This window comes from Natator depressus, chromosome 8, assembly GCF_965152275.1.
Source record: "Natator depressus isolate rNatDep1 chromosome 8, rNatDep2.hap1, whole genome shotgun sequence".
Taxonomy (NCBI): domain Eukaryota; kingdom Metazoa; phylum Chordata; order Testudines; family Cheloniidae; genus Natator; species Natator depressus.
Window position 1 is genome coordinate 36,061,706 of NC_134241.1, and position 23,850 is coordinate 36,085,555.

General features: G+C 47.4%; 1 long non-coding RNA gene across 1 annotated transcript in view; it reads left to right on the plus strand.

Moving 5' to 3' along the window:
- Nucleotides 1-16,741, plus strand: part of LOC141992096 (uncharacterized) — a 53,200-nt gene extending 36,459 nt beyond the window's left edge. Inside the window, exons 2-5 of the long non-coding RNA XR_012640522.1 lie at nucleotides 12,614-12,823; nucleotides 13,996-14,197; nucleotides 14,297-14,461; nucleotides 16,172-16,741. This is a non-coding gene — a long non-coding RNA (uncharacterized LOC141992096). The remainder of the gene's footprint in view (nucleotides 1-12,613; nucleotides 12,824-13,995; nucleotides 14,198-14,296; nucleotides 14,462-16,171) is intronic.
- Nucleotides 16,742-23,850: the final 7,109 nt, after the last annotated feature.

Here is a 23,850-nt window from a genome sequence, read left to right on the forward strand (position 1 = left end):
TTAAAGATCTAGGGGGAAATCCTGGTCCCCAATGAAGTCAGTGCCAAAACTCCCATTGTCTATAGTGAGGTGAGGATTCCACCCCTAATTTCCTTACTGATGTGCATGCAGCTGATTTACCTCATGCATTTCTCACTGTCTGGACAATAAAAATAGATGAGTCACTTTCACTTTTTTTTTTTTTTTTACATACATTGACTTTCTGGTTCATATATTTTAGCAGAATGCCGCAATGCACAGATTGCAAACCCTACTAGGGAAAGTCATTCCTTTGGGGAAAAGCTGTTTCCTTTGAAACCAGAAACAATTCTATTGACATTTGAGTTTGGTAAAAGGTCAGATGTGGCTTTAACTTACTTGGATGGAGTCCCTTCAACCAGGTCAAATAGAAGCAATTTCAGAACTTCATGTTAGTTCCAGCCCTTCATTTTGATTGAGTACTTGAAACCAAAGAGGGTGAGAATATTACAGAACTCTCTTTGGGCATTCTAGTGCTACTAGAATTATAAAGATATAGTGCAACTAAAAATATTTCTTTGTCATCATTAATAACTCGAAACACCCAAGATCACTTCCAGAAATCAAAGTATTTGTGTGTGACAAGCAATTGCAACATCCCACAAGAATTTGCTTGGGAGTTAAAGGCAGCCAAATCTGGGCCATATCCAGCTTTGGAGATCAAGTTGGCCGTTAGCCCAGATCTGTGAGTCTGAGCATCTTAGAACCTCACTTGAGCTATTCAAACGTGGTGGTTGTAAATGTTTATCTTGTGCCTATTTGGCAGACAAAACGTACTGTACAGAGCAATTATATTAGCAGCAGGTGTCTTCCTGCATTTGGATGCCACATGTTGGGGATGGCACACTTTTCATAGTTAACGTAAACATTTGTAGACGTCATCCCTTGTTGTTTAACTGAAACTCTTTGAGGCCCCAATGGTTGAAACTAGACCTGTGCAAATAATGAATTTTTTAGGTGGCTAGAAATTCTGAAAAATAAAAACATTGTTTTGGGACAAACCAAAAATGATGTTTTTTGGTGAATATTTGGCATATCAAAAAGTTGAAAAAAATTGTTTGGAGGTCAAATGAAATGTTTTGTTTCCATTTTTAAAAATTGACGGAAATGTCAAAATGAAGTTGTTCCAAACCAAAAAATCAAAATGTTTCAACATTTTTGGATTTTTTTCCCAACACAAACAAGTCAGTCAAACCGACACAAATTCACAAAACATTTCAGCATTGCTGAATCTGCACTTTTTGCAGGGGGTGAAGGGGGAGTTGGGTTGAAAAATCTTGCTGAGCACTAGTTCAAACACTTATGCACGCGCTAACTTTACTACTGGAAATAGACCCATGATTTCAATGGAATTGCTCACAGTAGTAAAGTTAAGCATGTGCTTTAGTGTTTTGCAGATCAGGGCCTGAATGAAGAAGCAACGACTATCTCCTTAGAAGACAGACCTCTTCATGAGCGCTGAGAAGAGTCTCATTCCAAGAGTTGCCATTGCTTTGCTCCCACAAACCAAAGAGGAGGTCATTAGCAGCTGTAAGAAGGAAACCAAAGATTATTGGATTGGATCTGTGTCTCATCTGGACAGCTACTTAAGACACTCAGTATGTTGCAATTTCAATCCATTCATATCTATTTAATAATTTCACACATGGTTTTATAGATGGACAGCTTTTCAGAGGATCAGTAAATTGGAAAATCTTTCCTTCTTACTTGGTTAAAACCGAACTTTTCATGGAACCTGGAAATGGCTTTCAGTAACTACTTTGTGGAGTGTTATTTTTTTAAACCTGTAGCAAGCGTCTGTTTGCATTTTAATTCCTATTTACAATGTTTTCAACATTTAAACACTATACGTTTATGTTATTTTTAAATGTAGAAAAATGTGTGCAATGGACACTGAGGCTACGTTCTTGAAACATGGGTGCTTGAAGTTGGCCTCTTTAGTGCATATTTAAACACCTAAGTAAATTGCCTGCTTTCAGTGTTCACTGATTTTGAAAATCAGACTCGTTATTTAGGTGCCTAAATATGGATTTAGGACCTTAATTTTAGGCCTTATTTTTAAAATCTTGGCCATAACTTATCCAAAATATTCTCAAACTAGAATTCTCAGTGCTATGCAAAGCATAAAAAATGAGCAGAACTTTATTTGACATGTGCAATAATCAATGTTTTATATGTACAGTCGTGTTTCTACGAGTGTGGTGAGTGTATGTGCACAATAAACTGGCATGTAAGTGATCGAATCAAAAATTACATGCACTGTATTTGCTTTGCATGTGAAAAATGAGACCACTAATCAAAGCACAACAAAAATATCTGGGTACAATGTGTTCTTATCTGTGCAGTAATCATTTATATATGTATGTACAATAAATGGCCAGTTATATCACTCACGTCCATAGTTCTTACTCCCATGACTGTAGCCTGAATATAAACTGTTCTTTACTATGCAATGAAGAGCACTTCCTCCCAAGAAACTGTTCCTGCAAAGTGCTGAGCCATCTGCCTTAACAACAACGGGAACTAGCTGGAATCTTCATTCCAGACTTTACAAACTAGACTAAATAAGGAAGGGAAATCGTGCCACACCCATATGCCACAGTACAAGAGCTGTCGGTTGTATGTTAGTCATAGATACATAGTTTCCAAGGCCAGAAAGGACCATTATGGTCATCTTGTCTGACCTGCTTGTACAGACCCTAAAACCTCACACAGTAATTTCTGCCTTAAGACCATAACTTCTGTTGCAGCTGTAGCATAACTTTTAGAAAGACACTGTCTTGATTTAAAGATGTTAAGTGATGGAGAATCTATCACATCCCTCGGTAATGCCAATGGTTAATTACCATCACTTTATTTCTAGTCTGAATTTGTCTAGCTTCAGCTTCCAGCCATTGGATCTTGTGCCCTTTTCTTCCAAATTAAAGGGCCCTTTACCCATGTAGGTGCTCATAGACCATAATCCAGTCACTTCTTGACCTTTTCTTGGATAAACTAACTAGACTGAGCTCCTTTAGCTCATCTGTCTCACTTCAAGGCATGTTTCCCCGAACCTCGAATCTTCCTTGTATCTCCTTCCTGATTTAGTTGGGGATTGGTCCTGCTTTGAGCAGGGGGTTGGACTAGATGACCTCCTGAGGTCCCTTCCAACCCTGATATTCTATGATTCTATCCCTTTCCAATTTGTCAAACACCCTTTTAAACTGTGCACACCAGAAGTGGACTAGTCTGCTCATTAACATGGAAGTACCCTAGAAAAGCAATAGAGTCACTGTTCTGGCTGCAAAGATTGCAAAGTGCTATCTGAGAAGTGGAGTCTAAGTTCTGATGGCTCAAGACTGCAACCAGGTGTAATTCGGATGACTTGGACCAGTCTGATTAGCCAAATGTTGCACATCAAAATGAGGAATTGCACAGACCTTAGACTTATCACCTTTCCCAAGTTGTTTTGTCATTTTTACATAGGTGGTTTATTGGTTGTGTGGCCATTAATGCACAAACTTGTAGGGATGGGTGGCACATGTGCTGCTATTTTAGGATACGTAATACCAGCGTAGTATGTGCCATATGGGTATAGTATCTGTGTTTTACTCAGGAGTTCGTGGAAAAATAGCCACACATTGCAAAATATTTCCAGAGCACATGCAGTAGCGTTACACATTTATGTGTAGCGAGAGTTTTGCATTTAAATGTTCAAGATGTCTACATTTTTCCTATGTACGTATAGATCTGACCATATCCAGCTGCCTTTACTCATATAAGTCCTCTCGCTGACTTTATGGGGACCACTCACAAGAATAAAATGAGCAGGTATATGGCCCACAAAGGACTGATATTTTCCTGTAAGATTTTTGTTAAACCATTGAACAGGCTAGCAGGTAACCTTTCTCAGGATGGGCAAGAGGGGCATGGCTCCCCACCTCCTGCAGTGCCACTTGTTTATCGACTCACTCACTTCTCAGCCTCTCTATGAAGAGCTAATTGCAGTGGTTTTGTGGTGCCAGAGGTAGCTCCCTCCTTCCCCCTCCCTAATTCCTAATTTATAGTTGTTGCTCTACATCTATATCAGCCATATGAAGAAGAAGACTTATTTCTGAGTAGTGAGAGTATCTGACATCAGAGGTGAATTGACCAATCATGATTCTCCCTCTCTCCTCTTCCCCACTTCTTATATTTCCAGGAGGAGTTTCATATCGTAGATCAATCAACCAATCATTCCCAGGTGGCATTGTGACATCATCCCACACTCACCTGCTCCTTTCCTGATGGGAAGTGGTGGGACTGTGACATCAGAGACAGGTCATCTCTTCCCTTCTCCTGGGGAAGGTTGGAAGATTGGCTAACACTGGTGGATTATCCATTGGCAAGTGGTGGGGGAAGTAATGAGGTCATGGTTTTTTTCAGAAACCAGCTGAATATTGATTCACTTCCCCAAAAACAAAACCCCCCAAAAGGCAGGACCACACCACAGCCCTCCAGGTCCCTGGATTTCAAATGGCACCATCCACACTAAGGTGAAGAAACACTGGAATCTTCTGCCAGAAATTAATTCAGACACATGTGGGAAATTGGAGCTGTGTGAACCTTACAGTTTATGTGGGGTTTAAATGCAGAGTCTCTTGGATGCTCAGGTCAAAATCCAATCCATATGTCCAAGGAAAATCCCCTTCAGCCAACCCCTTCCCCAGACTCTCCTCATCTGTAATGTCTGCTACTCCCTGCTCCGGGTTGGAGACTGAATGTCCCTCTGCACCTTCCCTTGTTTCCATGGGAGGGTTTCCTGCCCCTCTACAGCTCCCAGCCTCCAGCCCGCTCCGTGGGAGACTTTGCCTACTGTGGTGTTAGAAGGATATTTTGGATTGGAGGCAGGACAAAGCGCCCCCTGAGCTTATGAGGAGCACTGTTTAGATGTGTGCTTTCCACAGTGTTCAATCTGGTGAGTAAAGGGTTAATTCCATCTCCGTGTGCACATCTGGGCTAGGCTGATGCTGGCGGGAAGAGTGAGGCAGGAGTGTTGAACTAAACGGCGTAGCTGGGCCTTTGGTTAGTCTGGAGACAGAGCTGTGTAGAAGAGCCCCGTGGCTGATGATGACGATGACGAGTGTGCTGGCTTCTCAGCTAGCGAGGCAGCTGGTGGAGTTCTCACTCTTTGGCCTCTCTATAATTGAGTCAATTAGGCTGTTCAGCAGGGAAATCCAGAGGGGTGCCTGATGAGTTTTCATTATCTAACAGGGGAGTTATATACATAGCAATGATAATGGGGTACTGTTTGGAACAGGTGAGGGATTTCTGACTAATTCCCTAAACTGTATTGGAGAGGCTCTGCAGTAACAACACCTGGCCCTTTTCATTCACCAATCTCAAAGTGCCTCACAGGCAGGCAGGTGTCATTATCCTTGGTGCAGAGGGGAAGTGGCATTGCACAGCAGATCCGTGGTGGAGGTGTGTCTCGAACCCACATTTCCTAAGTCCCGGGACAGGGGACCACAGGCCTCCTCCCGCACGAGAGATCAAGCAGGAGGCCTCCAGGCACAGCAATCAACATGGCTGGGTTTGGTACAGCTGGGAAGCCTCAGTCCAAGGAGAATGAAGCATTGACTTGCACATGGAGCAGCTCACATGGGATTTCCCCATTGATTAGTTTGTTCAAGGAGAGAGAGGTCAGGCCGTATTTTTGAACAGGGGAGGGAGGCAAGGTCCTGGAATGATTTCAGCTCTGGAGTCCTGAGTGAATTAATGTTTCCACTAAACAAAGGGGAAAGAGGCTTTAACAACTTACTGCCATTAACATTCAAACTGTGTTCCTAGAAGACCCTTTAGTACAGAGTGTTACAAGCCAACATCCCGCTTCATCGATCTGATCTGCTTCTGAGGAGTCCCTGGACTCTGCTCAGACCTAATGGGCCACCCACATAGACAGCCAGGTCAATGGGTGAAATCATGGCTCTGTTGAGGTCAGTTTCCATGGGGCCAGGACTTCAGCCAACATTTAGCAGAAGTTCCTTTGGGTGGCCAGGTACTGATTGGCACATAGCATTGCTAAGCACACTTGCTGCAAGGTGCGTGCCACTATGTTCTACCACCCTTGGCAATGGGCTAATACACCCGGGCAGAGAATCTATATCAGCTTTTGCAAAGACAGACAAACAAATGCTCCTCACAGTAACTGATGCCTATTGCTCAGGATTCCCAGATCTATAGGGTGAAATTTTGTCTCCACTGAAGTCAAAAGGAGCTTTGCCATTGACATCAGTGAAGCCAGCATTTCACCTGGAGATTTTAAAGGCCAGAAGCCCCATTATGATCATCTAGCCTTACCTTCTGCATCCCACAGGCCATAATTTCACTGAGTAATTCACAGATGGCCAGAGCTAATAGTTTTCAAAAGCAAAACCACAGAAGCAGATTTGCACACAGCCTTCCAGAGCTGCACTGGACAATGACCCTTGGGCTGAGAGCTTAGGAATTTTTAAGCATGCTATAAAACACACTAGATCAGTGCCTGCTGCCACCCTGAATCACATGGGCTGGGAAAGCTCTTTCTCCAGACCTTATCAACATAATTACTCAGGTGTGACACTGAGTCACTGGGTAGCACACTTTGTTGTAGTTCTACCCCACGATCCCTCCAATAACCCTTCCCAGGGTGAGGAGCCCAACTCAGTTGCTTTGTTAGTCTCAGACCAGCCTTCTCCTCGCTTTCCACCCCAAGCAAGAAAGCAGCTGGAGGAGGAACCAGAAAAAACAGTAGAAAGCGGTGGCTGTAGAAGAGGAAAGGTTGATCCTGACGAAGGAATATTAGCTGGAAATGACAGGGCAGGTTTTGGTGCCATGGCCAACGTGACTAAGAGCCCTGTAAATCGGTTATTGTCTGAAAAGGATCAAGTGTTACCAGAGCCTGAAACTTTAGAAAGACTGTCTGTGAAAGAAACTTGTGAGAAAATGGTTTTGCCCTCCCAGCTGCGGAGGATTTGTTTGCAGCATTGGGCAATACACACAACAAACAGATTCTGTTAGAGACAATACTTCCCAGGTGAGGATTTTACTAAGAAAGAAATAGGAAACTTCCTGGGAGACTTGCAGAATTGTTTACAGGGAGCAGACAGGAGCATTGCAGATGTACTCCAGCAATTCAAGAGTTATATGGTTCTCCATTTATATGCATAGGAGCTAAACTAGAATCCATGTGAGCTCCTATTAGTAGGAGTGAACTACTATTGAACTAGAAGTGCACAGTAAAATGTGACATACTGTTGCAACTACTGTTATATCCTACCCCCTGTGTTTGATTAGTCTGCAGACAGAAGCTGGGCTGGAGAGCAACTGGAGTTAGTGAGAAGTGTGCTAGTTTCCAAACAGCCTCAGCCACTGTTTGCTCTCTCACTCTTGGAACTTCTTTCATAAAAGTGAAGGGTTTTTTTTTAAAAGGAAATGTCAAGTACCAATGCTTCATGATTTTTCAGTACACACAGGCAACAGACAGCCTGCTCCTGCAGCCAGGCTCTGGCTGTACTGAAGTGAAGGGGCAGGGATGCTCTTTCCTTCCCAGGGTGCATTTAGGAAGGTATCCCTAGAGTTTGCAGTCTGTAGCACTGAGCTACAATTGGGCTATTCTCAACCAGGGATACATGTACCCCTGGGGGTATGTGGAGGTCTTCCAGGGGGTACATCAACTCATCTAGATAGTTGCCTACTTTTACAACAGACTACATAAAAAGCACTGGCGAAGTCAGTACAAACTACAATTTCACACAGACAATGAATTGTTTATACTGCTCTATATACAATACACTGACATGTAGGTACAATATTTATATTCCAATGGATTCATTTTATAATTATGTGGTAAAAATGAAGAAAGTCAGCTATTTTTCAGTAGTAGTGAGCTGTGACACGTTTGTATTTTTATGTCTGATTTTGTAAGCAAGTAGTTTTTAAGTGAGGTGAAACTTGGGGATACACAAGACAAATCTGACTCTTGAAAGGGGTACAGCAGTCTGGAAAGGTTGAGAGCCAATGGGCCAGTCCATAATAGGGCTCCCTCTAGATATCTTGCTTGGACGTTTGTTTGTTTGTTGATTGATTGTGCCTTATCCTGTTGTCACCAAAGCAGCCACAAGAACATGGCTTTTCACTGTGGCTTAACTGAGGTTTGAGTCCTGGGGAGCTGCACAAAAGCTCCTGCTCCCAGGTTTGGTTTTACTGTGTAATTCCTAGCAGTTTCCAGAGATTATGGGCATCTCCATCTCTTTGCTGAGATCTGGCAGCAGCCAACGGAAGCTGGAGGTTTACTGCTGTCACGGCTTATGCTGGCCCAGACTCAGAGTTTGTTGGAAACAGATAACCAGGCAGGCCCAAGAGTAACTGCTGCTGTCGCTGTGCAGCCCCTTGCAGCAATCTCTCATGCTGTCTAGCCAGGTATCGCCCTTTAAGGGAGCTGTGAATCTGGAACATCATGGAAATCTCTCACAGTCAGGCTCTGCCCGCGGGAACGACGCAGTTCCCACTCATGCAGCATATCCAGAACGCTGCCTTCCTAGGATCCCTCTCCAGGGGGTGACGAGCCATCTGTCTCCTGCTATCAGACCCAGGAGGCACAGGAGGCTGTCTGACAAACACATTGCGAACCCGAGCAAAGTTGGCGCGGTTGTGGGTACCTCCAGCTAACCCGTGAATGCCTGCGAAGCAAAATCAACACCATTCCAGTGGCCAGCGGGTACCAAGGAGAAAGGTGCTGGCTACTACTGGAGCTGGGTTACCAGTCTGGAGGCGTCTGATGGGGGATGGCAAATATTATGTTCTTTTAAGTACACAGACATACATTAATAACTCATCTGTGCCCTCGCACAGGGAAAGCCCAGGCTTAAAGGGAAATGGCCACAATAAAAACGTTGCTAATAACAGCTCTGATTAGTAAAAATGGAAGGAATTTAAATAAATGAACATACTTTTCTCCTGGTGCACTCATACGTTACGTTTGTACTTCACTTACAGGAGACTGATCAGTTTCACTTCCTATTCACTGTCCATTTCTGAGTCACATGCACTAGCCGAGCTGTCAGCTTCTGCAGGGGGATGCGGACAGAAAAGAAGGGTTGGTTTTCAGGACATTTTGAAAACAATAAAAATATTTCTCTTCATTTTGTTAGGTTTCGGAATTAAGCAGCTGACTTGTGCTGGGACCTTTGATGAAGGGCTATATAAGTAATGAGCATTTCTGGCATCATTTAGTGTAAATTCCTTTCCTACAACACCAAACATCTGGGCCTAGACTTGAACCTCTGTGAGAGAGGGACTGTATGTTCTGTGTTTGTGCAGCACCTGGCCCAATGGGGTACTGGTCTGGGACTGGGGCTCTAGATGCTACCACAATAAATAATTACAATAACAATACTTGACAATGTCCCTTTCAATAGAATGGCTGACTCTAGCTCAGTCCCCTGTGCTCTGGCTTGCTAGCTATTGTGCCTGAGAGGTGTTTGGACAGCACCTGGGTCTACTGCAATACAAATGATAAGTTTATGGCTAACACTTTGTTACAGCAACTCGGAAATGTGGGTGACTATGTAATACATTGTGACTATGTAATACACTGGTTTAGTGTATTCAATCATATTTTCTTCCACTGGCTGGCTTCGGTAAGGATATGACCTGGCTGCTCACTGATCTTGAGTGGAGTGGAGCCCATAAATCACATGCTACAGGCTTATACTTTTGTTGCTAAAAGGTTCTGGATTCAGTTTCCGCACATCTGTATGTATACACCCCAGGTGGGGCTTGGACCCCAATGCACAGCAGAGAGTCCCCACTAGCATATCACATAGGGAGAGTATGTAGTGTCCATGCTAAGAGTATGTGACTGTGTTTCCCTCGAGTGCAGCGGTTTTCAAACTTTCTGAGCTGAGCCCCCACTTTGAGTTACAATTTGGGGTTGCACCCCCCAAACCAAGACAAAAATAGACACATGCCGAAGTATCCTTGATGGGCTGTTCACAAACCTAGCGGAGACCTTAGCCCAGCTTTAATTACATTACCTACACCTAGACGTTTCAAATACACAGATAGTGACCAATGGGTTTTCAGGTGGGGGAAGGCATGTGCGATGGTCTCTGGGGGTGGAGCCAGCACTGGGTGCAGAGGCTGCTGGGAGCGGAAATCAGTGCAGCTGCAGCAGATGTTGACCCTGACCCACAGGCTGGGTGGCCCACTAAGGTGAGTCAGGGTGGAGGTGGCGCTCCCTCCCAGCCCCCCATGGAGGCTGGCTCAAGCTGCCTGGCATCACCATTCGCCCCCCTGCCCAAACATTCCTCCACATCCCCTGAAGGGGTGCATCTCACAGTTTGAAAACCTCTGTGCTAGCCATTAGTTTGAGCCAGGATACAAGCCAGCTACAGACTGGATGCCAAGAAAGTTGCTCCATTAGTTCAAAGTGACTTGTACTTTTAGTGCTGCGGATCCCAGATTCGAGCCCTGCTGTCGCCCAGGGCTCAAATTGGGGGGGGAGGGATAGCTCAGTGGTTTGAGCATTGGCCTGCTAAACCCAGGGTTGTGAGTTCAATCCTTGAGGGGGCCATTTGGGATCTGGGGCAAAACTTGGGGATTGGTCCTGCTTTGAGCAGGGGGTTGGACTAGATGACCTCCTGAGGTCCCTTCCATTCATTGTGCCAGTCACAACTGGGGTCTGTTACAACATATTGATTTTTAATGTTTTTTCTCTTGCCACAATAGCTGCAGATCAAAGCTCTAGGCCAAAAAAAAGCCTAGCAAAGGGCTGGCTAAAAACTGGCATGTGACAAGTCTATTTCTATACATCGCCTCGGACTGGCTTCATGGGGTTGGCAACTTCGGCAGAGTTAATCAACCAGACTGCACATGTAAATGAGCACATCCCAAGTTAGATATGTTCAGTGCAGGCTTCGCTTCGCCTCTGATGAGTCAGAACCAGACTGCCGAAGACTACCGCTGCAGCAGGGCATGCAATAGGCCGGGAGTGCCCTGTAAGGTACTAACCCAAAGACAGAGTGCCTGTAACCACTGGAGAGTAGCCTGTCTTTGCACCCGCTAGCATGGCTTGTTGCTATTCGAGTACGGCTCAATTATTGTAAGTTTGACTTTAAAAAATCATGAGTTCTGCAGTGAAAGGATCCGATTTGGCCTGCCATCCCTAGCAATTTGAGTCACGGTGGAGGGGCGATGAGAAAGAATGTATATTTCAATTCACAAGTTGCCTCCACTGGCCCAGACGTAACCCAGCGGAGCATAATTGAAATGTTGCTACCTTAACAATAGGAAGTTGCTCCTCACAAGAGTAGGATGTTTGCTCGCATTCCCCACCGAATCTCCCAGAGGTGCTACATCACCGGCCTTTGAGTTCCTTTTCTCCTGCTTGTTGGGAAGAGAGCGTGAGGACTGGCTGTTTGCAGAGCAGGTGCATTCACTGGATTTCATTTAGTCTCACGCGCCCCCTGCTGCCTAAATCACAAACTGAGCCAGAGCTGGGTCAGTTTGATGTGTCTTTGGGGTTATAGGGAGTTTTCGGTTTGTGATTCATCTTGTGATTCAGTTTGTGATTCATGGCTTAGGGGATTTTTTATCGTTCCGGAGTCTGCGCGTTCATAGAATTTACTCAACACAACTAGATCATTGGTCTCTCTAGTCCTGCATCCTGCCTTTACCAGTGGCCAATATGTGATACTTCTGAGAAAGGCAATCCCCATCCTCAACATGATGCATGTGGCCAGTGAGTTAGTTCCTTCCTGACTCCTGCAGTAATCACTTTGTGCCCAGGTGCATGAGAGTTGATGAGCTATGTCTAACATGTATAATATAACTACCAGTGTTATTGTTGCTCACCAGCTAGCCAGCCCTTCTAAACTCCAGTAACACCATCAGGGTGAGTTCTATAGCATGACTACATGCTGGGGGAGACATATTTCCTTTAGTTTGTTTTATTTTAATCAGCCACTAACTTCATGGACTGACACCTTGTAGAACTGCAGAGTGTCAAATAGCCATCAATTCTTTGCCTTAGAGAGCACCTTCCATCAGAAGATTGAAAAGTGCACAGGAGCTACTTCCAAACAAGGAAAATTCCCGACTCCCACTGATTTCCCGGGAGTTCTGTTTGACCACGGACCACAGTGTTTGGCCCAGCTAGAGCAGTGCAAGTGGATCTAAGCAATGTCAGGAATCCTAGGCATGTTGTCTCCCCTGCCACTATGATTCCATGCACTGCACCACTCATCTCAGATTCCAAATGCTGACATGATGTGAATTACACACATTGCCATAATACATTCTGCCCCTTGGTATGTCAGTTACACCCACCTACGCCAGTGTATAATTTACAAGCCCAATTACCTGGCCACTGAATTGGTGCCAAGGACCTTTTAATTAGACTTAAATTGCCATTTACTGAGTTGCTGGTGAAGCAAGGAAAGTTTCTCATCAGCCCTTTTTTAGATCCCCCATTATTCTACAGGGCCTGCAATCACACCAAGATATTGGTATGCAAACTCAATGGAAATTGCATCTCCTGGGATGAAAGGGTCTGAAAAGCTTTTTAAGATATCGGGTCTCCCTTTTCTCCTCTCAGGGATGTTTCTGAAGCACAGTGCAGGTGAAGATGTGGTATAGTTCGTGCAGCCATGCTCAGCCTTCTCCTTGCATCACAGGAAATGAAACAGGAGCCAACTATATCCGGAGAATCGTCTTTAACCCTCAAACAATTGGTGCTGGAATCACACTCTTCCCCTTGCAGCCAAATCCAGGAGGGACATTTAGTGACAGCGGGAGGCAGTGTCGTGTGAGTTGACTGATCCCAGCCCTGTGTGCTGGCAGCAGCATCTCCCAGCCCTATAATTGAAAAGGCTGTGGACCCCTCATTGCTGATCAGTGTGGCTTTAGCTCTGAGCTGACCCTGTTACAACTTGGTGTGGTGTCAAACACACAGCAAAGGCAGAATTAGTTCTGCTACTGTGCCATGAACCCTAATGGGCATCAAGGAATGAAGCTGTCAGGCTTTTGGCCTTATATTTTCAAAGCAAAGTTGGCGCCGGCTATACAGCCCCACAGCCCCAGGGGGCATGCCCACCTGCCCCGAGGGAACATGCCCATCAAAGCTAGGCAGTCTTTGATCTCACCAACCTGTTGTTCTCCTTGCTGCTTTCCCCTACCCCCTTCTTCAAACCCTCGTACTAGCCAAAATGCCAGCTGAACAATGAGCCCTGTTAGAGGCCCCTAGGAAGAAATCCACCCAGGGATCCCAAGCATGACAGCAGGGGAAGCCCCAGGAAAGGCCAGCTCCCCTCTGTGTACTACCAGCACCAGTCATGTACAGAGTCACGCATGATCTGGCATGCCCTGCTCTTGTGGCTGAGGTTGTGACCCTGCCTCCTCTCACTTGCAGTGCAGCTGTCACTTGAAGTGTATATCTACACTGAGCCTGGGCTCTGACTCAGGTCTCTGCCCAGCCCCCCTCCCAGCCACACACAAATCAGCCTAAGTCAGCTCAGCAAGCATTCAGGGCCTTGCTAGGGGGATGGGTCAGAGCCTGAGTCCCACTGTGACACAGGTCCAAGCCCTCTCAGTTTACAGTGTGGATGCAGCTCAAGCCACAAACCTGAATCAGAAGGTCTGCCCAGCCCAGCATGACTGCGTTAGCACAGCTGTGAATCCCGGGTCCAGCACCTGTAAGCCCAGGTTCACAATGCAGTGTTGATGCTCAAGTGGGGGCTTGGAAACACCCAGTCCACAAGCCCGGGTCCTGCAGACCTGGGTTTACAATGCAGCATAGAAGTACCCTATGAGCCTATGCAGCATGCTCCAGGAGGAGACCCCGGCATAGGTCTGGCGCTTCTGAGAGCTAGCGCAGCTGGAAGTAGCCCTGGCTTTGGTCCCCTCCATCAGCTCCATCTGGGGGGAGATTTACCAGCTACCTGAACGGAGGAGGGGCATTATCTTTTCTACTTTATACAGGTGGAGGGAGAAGGCATTGCCAATGCAACATCAGGAAGCCGAGGCAGCTCTTTCTCATCTGCCCATATTGGAGGCAAGAGGGAACACTGGCTGTTATTTATCCTTTTCTACGGGGGAGGTCCTGGACTGAGCTCTGAGAGGAAGGAGTAGCCATGGGGTGGGACACTGACTGTTGCACTGATGCTCGTTGGAAAGAAGCCGGGTAAGTGACTGGAAAGCAGATCTTTGCACTGAAATGTTCTGCGTTGCGCCCTGTGTGCACAGAGGTCTCATTCATTTCTCTTGCTCACCTTGCTAATAGGAATGCTTAGCTCTTCTCTAGCCTGCTCCACTCAGAACACCTGAGTGCTGGACACAGGAGGCCACTGTCATTATTTGAAGGTAACAGACTTCAGACATCTAAAAAGCTGTTCTAAAGAAGATGCTGGTCGATTGTTCTCCAGGGCCACTGAAGGCAGGACAAGAGGTAACGGGCTTAATCTGCAGCAAGGGAGATTCAGGTTAGATATTAGGGAAAACTTTCTAAGGAAGGATAGTTAAGCCTGGGAAGTGATTACCTAAGGAGGCTGTGGAATCCCCATCACTGGAGGTTGGACAAACACCAACGAACCATCCCTGTGGCTAGGCAGGATTTCACCTGGATTTCATAAGTCCATGATGCAGTGGCACCAGGGGTCATGTATGGGATGGATGGAGGAGTGCACTGTACACCTGCAAGAAAGAGTGCAGCTGTCTCCGAGAGCAAGGCTAGTGACCAATATGTTGTTCAGTACATGTGAAACAGGGATGGTGTCTGTTTCTTTGAGAAGCTCTAGCGCCCCCATGCTTTGGAGCAGGGACTTGACATTTGGCAAGGAGGTGACCTTTGTGTCAGTGATGTGCCTTTTTTCAGCCCTGTGAAAATCTACCGAAATTTGGGCCAGTTATTAGCCTTTGAAAAATATCCCAGTTCACACATGCTCAGTGGGGACATGCTAGAGCTTTGTAGCTAAATTCCTCAAATGTTCCATATGCACTGGGCATGCTCCAGCCTCAGGCTGAGCAGGACTTTCCCTACACTTGCAGTTCTGGGCTGAGGCAGGGTGGGTGGGGGCTGGACACTGGAACTCAGAGCAGGGACCTTGTGCCCCCTGGGATCTCAATGTCCCTGTGCTACACCAAGGCAGCCTGGAGGAGGAAGGTCCCTGAGTCAAATGCAGAGGGGACAAGGAGCCTGGTGGGGGGAGATTGGGACTGGAGGGGAGAGGGAAACAGGGGGCTGGGAGTTGGACAGTAGCAGATCAGGACTGGCAGGGCAGGGAGACTGGGAGCCAGGGAGGGGAATGGAGGGGGAAGACTGGGAGCCAGTGGGAGTGGGACTGAGATTGGTTAATAAACTGGGAGAAGAGACTGGGACTGGCTGGGCAAAGATATTGGGAGAAGGAGGAGTGAAGGGGGACACAGAGATCGGCCGAGGAGCCCAGGGAGGGAGACTGGGAACCAGTGGGAACATGGAGGCCAGAGAGCAAGGGGGAGAGAGAGATCGGACAAGACACTGGGATTGCCTGGGCAAGGAGACTAGGGACAAGGAGTCTGGGCAGGAAGGGAATGGCAGGACAGTGAGACTGGGACTGGGATGAAGAGTCCTGAGGGGCGAGACTAGGACTTGCTGGGCAAGACGACTTGGACAGGGATGAGGAGCTTGGAGGGTGGAGATGGGAAGGTGAGGAGAACAGGACGAGGAGTTCGGGGTGGGGAAGAGACAGGACAGGGACAGGTTGGAGGATGGGGCAAAAGGTCTGTGTCCAAGATTCCTGAGTCCCACCATTCCTGTGCTGTCAAAGGTCTGTGAAACTCACAGGCAAAATGTCCAATCCCCCTGTAATCCAAAGAGAGGCTAACAACCTACTACTGCTATCAGTTACTTTGTTAGCTCAAGTGGCAGAAATCCCTGCAGTGGATCTAAAGGTGACATCCCTGCTGATGACAGTGGGATTTCTGTTTTTAAAAAAAAAACCCTAGGAAAACACACACACAAAACTGTGTTTAAAAACATTATTAAGACTTCAAAGTCAAGCACTCAGCAGTTAAGAAATGCCTGAATTAAGGTAGTCTGTGCAGCCTTAATTCAGCCTGCTTGTACATATAACTTGTGGTACCATCTTTAATTACATGATCACGTATGATTTTTTTCCAGTTACGAAGGATGGTGTTGGAAAGGGATTAGTCCAATCTCTGAATTTCCTGCCTTTGATGGCTCTGTAGCCTCCAGGATCACCTCCCTCATGGGTTAATTTCCCAGTGCAACACAAAGAGCTTCATGAATAAACCACCAGGGTTGCTAATGGCAAAACCTCACACCTGCACATTCTAATTGGTCTGGAAGGGAGAGAAGGAGAAAAGATGGGTCAGCGTAATTGGTGCCTTCCAGACAGTGTGAGCCAGGAATCAAGGACTTGGCTGGCAGGAGGTTCCGCAGTGAGCCAGAACTGGGCTGTACAGACCTGACAGCAGCAAAAGAGGCTGAATCAGTCACTTGACTCTGGCCCAGCCATTGTCACACCAGGCGGGAAGAAATGGGAAAGGAGAAGGAATGTATCCCTTACTCTTTCCCCTTCTACAGAGAATATCAGGGGGTGAGATTCTGGTGCAATCTTGGAGTCGCTCCACTGAGTTCATGGAAATTACTCAGGGGTTCTCTGGGTCATGGAGATCAGACCTTGATCCAGAGCTAGGGAACCTCCGCAATACATAGATAACATTGTCCCAGTGAAGAGCTCTAATAAGCAGTAAAATTCGCACCCATCCACCCCTGCAATCTCAGCTTTAAGGTCCCATTGCATGGAGTGGGGGTATAAAAATGTCTGGGGGGGGGGGGTTAGGAGCACACCTCCCACTGAAAGCCATCATGATTCTTGTCTTAAAGACCTCAGATGCCTTTAAACTCATCCTGCCTTGTTGTGAGTATTAGGGCCAGGGCCACACTGTGCTAGGCAAGATACAGGCATGGACCCTGCCATGGACCCTGCCCCAAAGAACTTAGACTCTAGGGGTACATCTCCACTGCATTATAAATCCAGGTCTGTGGACCTGGGCTGTGGACTCAGTGGTTCTAAGCCCATGCCTGAGCATCCACACCGTGTTGTAAACCTGGGTTTCCAGATGCTGGGCTTAGGTTTCACAGCCGTACTAATGTGTCTGTACTGCGCTATGCAGACTGTCTGACTCAGGGCTGCAGCTTGAGCTGCGTCCACATGCAAAATGACAGGGCTTGGACCTGATTCGCAGCAGGACTTGGGCTCTGACCCACCCCCTAGCAGGGTCTTAGGACCCAGGTCTTGCATGCTTGCCAAGCTGAACCAGATTGATTTGTGTGTGGACGGAAGCAGGGCTTTGGCTCAAACCTGAGTCAGAGCCTGGACTTAGTGTGTAGTGTAGACATACCCGGCCTAAGTTATCCCAACTGCTGAAACCAGTCTGATCCCCAGCCACAAAGACAACCTCCGAACCCCTCCTCCACGCAGTCAAACCCCTTCCTCCACTCCCCACCAAAGCAACCATCTCCTGAGGCTATTGCTTGGGCATGTCACGCTGCCCTGATCAGTGTCCTGTGGGGGGCAGTTAGCCAGGAGCCACCCAGCCCCTGTGTGTCAAACCCCAAAGTCGCTGCATGGATCTGAATGAGCCTGTCACACCAAATGTGCCCTCTCCATAGCCAGGCACATTGTAACCTGGCCCGGTGTCACCAGGCTGGGGCCCAAGGGGGGGGTAGGTGCTGCCTTTTCCCTGCCAGCTCATCCCCGCCTGAAACAGAACTGGCCCATGGGCAGTGTGTGAGCTTCCCCTTGCACTCTCCTGCCAAACTGATGGCTGCACTACCACCATGTGGCTGGTTTTTTCATTACACCCAGTCAAAACTACAGCAGCTTTATGTTTGATTTCAAGCAATATGTCTCCCTCCCAGAGTCCCAGCCAGCGTGTTTTAGATTTTAGCAGTAGTGAGCCCATAGCTTGGTGCCTCTACCAATGGGCTCTTCAATCTAGGAGTGAAAGGTATAACACCATGCAACAGCTGGCAGCTGAAGCTAGACAAATTCAGATGGGTAAATTTTTTCCAGTGAATGTAATTAACCATTGGAACAATTTACTAAGGGGCATGGTGGATTCTCACTCACTAACAATTTTCCAGCCAAGATTGGATGGTTTTCTAAAAGATCTGCTCTAGGAATTGTTTGGGAGCAGTTCTCTGGCTGTGTTATACAGGAGGTCAGACTAGCTGATGGCAATGGTCCCGGCTGGCCTTAGAAGCTATGAATCTGTGGTCACTCCCTTTTTGTTTTTTATGTGCAAGAGAGAAAAAGAGGATGCATATGCATATGCTCTCATGCCTCACCTTCCTCTTTCCACTCAACCATGCTTGCCAGCCCCATGAATTCCCAGAGAGCAAGAAGGAGCCTCCCTGGGTTTGAAGGTGCCTCTTGAATTTCACATTTGATCTATTCAACGCTTTATTTTAGCGGTGCCCAAAGTGTGGTTATTTGCAGACCATGGAATTTGGTTTTATCTGTAAAGTTTTCCCCTCTCCTTCCCCCCTGACCCCCCACCCCCACGTGGTCAAGGTCGTGTGCAAAACAAAGACCTAGATTTCCAGGACTGTGTATACAAAAATTATGCATGCATTTCCACACTTGATCTGCAAGCACCATTAGCACAATTGCACATGGGAATTGCAATAACTACACAAGCAACTGGCCTGCCAGATGTCTTCCTGGTCATTTACATGTGCATTTAATGCAATGGCATGCCCCAGCACAGTCACTGCATGTGTAAATTAGGCTCCCAATGCATGCATAATTACATGTGTAACTCTGTAAACCATGGCCAAAAAAAATACAAAACTGTAATTAAAACTATTATGAAGTACAATAAAATATTTGCTTTTAAAATTATTCCACTGAAAACAAGACAAGGGTAAGATGTCTCTAACACATTCACTACCCCAATCTTGACATGAGCGGAATCACATCTAGAATGACAGCTCAGGTCAGTGTCCAGGCTCATTCAGCCTCTGGCCAGTGGCACCAATTCAGATATTTCTTGGTGGGGAGCAGGTGTGTGGAAATTCCAGTCCCTGCCCCTCCTTCCACTGCTGGCAGGAACCCAATTCTGGTCCCCACTCATTCCTGCCCTGACACTAGGACTCCCTTGGCCGGGGAATCTCCCCTTTGTCTGTCCCACACAGTGCAAGGGCCAGCACCACCAGGAGTCGAGTTCTGAGTGACTCTGCCATACAGGTACAAACTCTCCATGCACCAGATCACATCTGCACGGAGGAGCAGGTGGGTGAAACTGCAGTGGTGCTGTGACCATGCGGTCGGAGCAACAGTATGGGCCACTCTAGTACAGGACCACTGCTTAAAAGTGGTCAGTCTATGCCCCCCCCACCCTCAGCTCTGGGGCCTATAATACTTTGAGCAAATGCGAAAACCTTGGGGAAGGGAGTGTTTCCCAACCACTCCCTAATTTGCACCACTGCCTCTGGCCTCTCTTCAGAGATGGGCGACAACGAAGCCCACTGTAATGGTATTTTTCATGATGCGGACACCTGGCCAATGAGCTGAGGCCCCAAACTGATTTCACATCAGTTACTAAATAGTCATCAGAGTAGTAAGAGCATTGTTCACACCCACCTGGGCCGGGTTTGTACTAGCAACCTCAGGTTGAAATGTTCCATGCTACCTTGTCAATCCCTAACACAGATAGCTGAAAGCATTGCCCTGCAGGTTGGTTAAGGAAGTGGGGCCAGGATGTGGCAGAGTTTGGGGAGTGGTGACAGAGACAGTCTCTACACAGAGCCAAACCATCCTCCTTCCGCTGACCACCGCTTCCTCCCTCCACACCAGCCTGGAAATTCCATTGTGTATGTCATAAAGAGCTGTGGGTGGGGGCTGGAATGTCCACAGCTCCCCGATGGCAAAGTCCAAGTCATCCCTGGGAGCAGCATCCTAGGTTCATTTGCCTACAAACATCAGAGTTGATCACAGACCGGATTCCCTATGCTATGGATTCAGGGGGCTCTTCCATGAAACAAGGAAACTTTGCAGGGACCTGGAATGCAGGACACGGTTTGCTGCATCACTTCTCTTTGCAACAGGTTAGTGGGTCCACACAGCATTGCAGAACGGTGCTGGTGTGTCCACACATGGAGCCTTCCAATTAGGGATGGATCAGGGCGTTCGTAGTGCTCCACACCGGTGCTGGGAGCAGGGGCTTTTGGGTAATTTCCACACATGCGATATTACATGGTGCACAGAGCATTGGCTGAAGTTCTCGTCCCAGGCGTTTCACCCAGTTGCATAACCAGTGCTTGTAAAATGTGTGAGCTGGATATTGTCCAGCTGCTATAGTGGCTTCTTGCAGGGGCTTTTGACTGAGTGTAGACAGGGTCCAGAGTAACAGGGCAGCCCTCTCTGGCCAGCCTACTCACTGGATCAATCATGAGTTTAATGGAACTCAGTTCTGAATCATCTGCCTGCCTTTGGTTTTTCTAAAGCAGTGGCCGTACTGGGACTCCCCTCCCTTCTGGCCAGCATCTGGCTAGAACCCCATTCCCATGCAGTAAACTGGGAAGGGCAGCAAGGTCACGACCCCAGTCTGATTACCAAGCCCCCATGTTCCAAAGCACCGAGAGATCCAGCTGCCTGTAGAAGGTCATCGTCAGCGAGTCTATAGCCCGCGGCACATCTCCGAGCCAGGCGATCAGCTGTTCACGCCTGTCACTGGCAAAGGCACCACACGGATACAAAACCAGAGACCGTGGCGGACTCCACACTTCAGGCTCCATCCCTTGAGTCCTGCCGGCTGCTGTGACTTCTTCCGAGCTGTGCCAAGCCAGTCCCACTGGACAGCAACAAGCTCTGCCACACGGGGGAGATCTGTGGATAGAAGGCTACCTCTGCGCATGGGTCTTGCAGGGTGTGCAGCATATTATCAGGACAGCACAGGTAAGGCTTGTGGACTACCATGCTCTACTCACTATGCTGAGACATAATGCTTGGGCTGTGCACAGGTCAAGATCCCCAGCATAGGTCTGGATCTAGCTAACTAGCTATCCCCATACATCCCATCTAATCGATCTATCCATCCATCCCCATACATTCCATCTCTCTCTCTATCTATCCCCATCCACCTTTGTCTACCTATCTATCCATCCATCCCCATACATCCCATCTAATCTATCTATCTATCTATCCCCATACATCCCATCTATTCCCATCCACCTTTATCTACCTATCTATCCATTCATTCCGTACATCCCATCTATCGATCTATCCCCATACATCCCGTTTAATCTATCTATCCATCCCCATACAATCTAATCTATCTATATATCTATCTCCATACATCCCATCTATCTATCTCTGTAGATGGCCCTCATCACTGTGGTGTCTGATGCTTCAATTCACCAAAGCACTTCAGCGTTGCATGTTGAAGTCAATGGGTATGTCTACACGACAGCTGGGAAAGGTCATTGCCAGTTCGGGTAGACGTACATGAGCTAGCTCTGACTGAAATTAGCAGTGTGGCCACAGCAGCGGGAGGGCCTAGGCACCCAAGTTAGGGTGGCCAGATGCCCAGTTTTCGACCAGAAAATCCAGTGAAAAGGGGAACCTTACAGTGTCCACACTGACCGGACACCAAAAGTCATGTTACTGTGAGTAGGGGAGGTGGGGAGTCACTGGGTTATCACCTGCGCCAGCCCCTACTCATCCGGGGCCACCTCCTACCTTTGTTGGGCGGCTGCAGCTCCCAGCCCTGGCTCTGCAGGCAAGTCCCGGGGGTGGGAGGGGAAAAGCAGCAAGTGACAGGGGGACGGAGGGGAAGAGGAGTGGATGGGGGCAGAGCCTCAGGGGAAGAGGCAGAGCAGAGGCTCAGGGGAAGAGGTGGGACTTTGGGGGACTAGGCGGGCCGGCGGGGGGGGGAAGAGGCAGGGCGGGGAGGTTCCGGCATTCCTGCTGGAGTGTCCAGTTTTTAAATATTAATAAGTTGGCAACCCTAACCCGAGTACAATCCCACACAATAACCTAGGCAGCTAGCCCGAACAAATGCCTGTGCCACTAGGGCCACGCGGCTAGCTCAGTCAGAGCTAGCAGTGTATGTCTACCCAGCCTCCAAATCAACAGTATAGAAGATGTACCCAATGGGATATAAGCATGTGCTGAGTACAAAGCATAAGAAGATTAAGCACTGGGACAGCTTACCAAGCAAGGCTGTGGAATCCCCAGCCCTGGAGGTTTTTAAGAACAGGTTGGACAAACACCTGTCAGGGGTGGTTTAGGTTTACTTGGTCCTGCCTCAGAGAAGGAAGAAGGACTAGATGGTCTCTTGAGGTCTCTTCCAGCCCATTTCTATGATTCAGGGAGCCTTAAGTTAAGCGCATTCTTAAGTCTTTTACAACTAGAGCTTGAGTGCCTCTCCATACTTAAGCCTGTAGTCTATATTCACTGGGTTATTCAAGAACATGGTGATCTCACATGGGAAAAAGGTACCAGGAGATAATGAAGAATAATGAGTTCAGAGACTGTTTGCAGATGGCAACATGTTTTTCTAATCATGTACCTCCTGCCCCATTGATGTTGTGACACAGATCTGCATGCATGCTACTTGGCTTTGAAATGCCTTTATGGTTTTGCTACCGTACATTGACTGATTGGGGCGTGTGGAATATTGTCGCTGCTGGGAACAAGCCCAAGGGCTTTGCTGGTCCTTAGATTTTCTGTCACAGGGTGCTTGGGCCCTGTAAGGGGAGGTGAGTTCCAGCCCACCTGGGACAAATTTAACTCATCTCTCCAGGTGGGGGAATGAGTAGTAATGAGTGATGTCACATGACAGATGGGTCATGTGGCTAAAAGCAGGTCCCTGGCTGTAGATAAGAGAGGCCTGGGGAAGCATAGGAGGAAAATAGTGACTGGAGTGGAGCTACCACCTGGAATAGGGCCTGGAATAAGGGCTAGGCTCCGGCGAGCAGCCTTGGTGCTCGTGTTCCCGAAGTGGACTGGGGAACTGAAGACGAGCCCTAGAGAGATGGGAGATGGGTGTCTGGGTGCTAGAGACAGGAGCACTTGCTAAGCCGTTTTCAGTTAAGTCTGCAGCTTTGGGGGCATGGGTCAGACCCTGGGTCTGTGTTGCAGCAGATTAGTATGTCTGGCTCAACAAGGCAGGGTTCTGGAGTTCCAAACTGGCAGAGAAAACGGGTTCAGAGGTAGCCTCAGCACATCAGGTGACAGTCCCAAGGGGGTCCCTGTGACCCCGTTTTACTCTGTATAAAGCTTATACAGGGTAAACTCATAAATTGTCCGCCCTCTATAACACTGATAGAGGGATATGCACAGCTGTTTGCTCCCCCAGGTATTAAATACTTACTCTGGGTTAATTAATAAGCAAAAAGTGATTTTATTAAGTATAACAAGTAGGATTTAAGTGATTCTAAGTAATAACAGACAGAACAAAGTAAATTACCAAGCAAAATAAAACAAAACACGCAAGTCTAAGCCTAATACATTAAGGAACTGATTACAGATGAAATCTCACCCCCAGAGATGTTCCAATAAGCTTCTTTCACAAACTAGACTCCTTCCTAGTCTGGGTCCAATCCTTTTCAGACCAACGTTGTGGTTTATGGCCTGGGTCCAGCAATCGCTCACACCCCCATAGTTACAGTCCTTTGTCCCAGTTTCTTTCAGGCATCTCTTTGGGGTGAAGAGGCCATCTCTTGAGCCAGCTGAAGACAAAATGGAGGGGCTTCCAGGGCCTTTTATATTCTCCCTCTTGTGGGCGGAAACCCCTTTGTTCTTCTGTGCAAAGTCACAGCAACAA